The 681-nt window shown below is 59.3% G+C and overlaps 1 long non-coding RNA gene across 1 annotated transcript in view; it reads left to right on the top strand.

Annotated features, from left to right (window-relative positions):
• Positions 1-681, top strand: part of LOC109367923 — a 3,330-nt gene that overhangs the window by 1,585 nt on the left and 1,064 nt on the right. The gene's annotated exons all lie outside the window — the stretch shown is intronic.

Here is a 681-nt window from a genome sequence, read left to right as displayed (position 1 = left end):
CATATACTTTTTTTTTTTATTATTTTTTCTCCATTCTCTAAATTTCCCTCCTCGTCCCGTCTTCCATCACCCTCACTCCAGGCGTGAATGAATAAATACCGCTCGGCCGCACAGCGGATGCCGAGCGCTGAATAGCAGAGCGGAGACGCAGCCCCCCCGCACCTCTCCGCCTCCCCCTTCCAGCCCCGGGGTGGGTCCGGGCCGGGGCCGCTCAGGTCGGAAGAGAGCGGCCCTTGGAGCTGCCCCCGGGGAAGGGCGAAGAGAAAAAACAGCGGCGGCGCTTTCATTCGCCCAAATCCTCATCTGTGCACCTCGCTCCAAAGCAATTATTGCGAAAATTAGAAAGCAATTAGGTTCCCCAAGAAGAGATAAGCTGCCTTCGGGAGCCTGGGCGGGCTGGGAGATGGGGACAATGCGCTGAGATAAGGGCGTGGATGAGGGTGTCTTTATAGCAGCGTTTATACGCGCTGAGATAAGCGGAGCGCTGCGCTTTGAGCACCCTCCGGCCGGCGTTTGGGCTCATTCCGTGGGTTCTGAGAACAATCGAGGGGCTCTTGAAAACCTGTTTGTCTTCTCCGAGAGCGGGCTGATTTATTCCGCCGTGAGCTCCGCACGGCCGGGCCGGGCCCGGGAGAGCTCCGAGCTGTGGCCGGCTGCGCTCCCGCTGCCCCATCCCCGTAC

The sequence above is a fragment of the Meleagris gallopavo genome, chromosome 5 (assembly GCF_000146605.3).
Source record: "Meleagris gallopavo isolate NT-WF06-2002-E0010 breed Aviagen turkey brand Nicholas breeding stock chromosome 5, Turkey_5.1, whole genome shotgun sequence".
NCBI lineage: Eukaryota > Metazoa > Chordata > Aves > Galliformes > Phasianidae > Meleagris > Meleagris gallopavo.
This window is presented reverse-complemented; position numbering and strand designations above follow the sequence as displayed.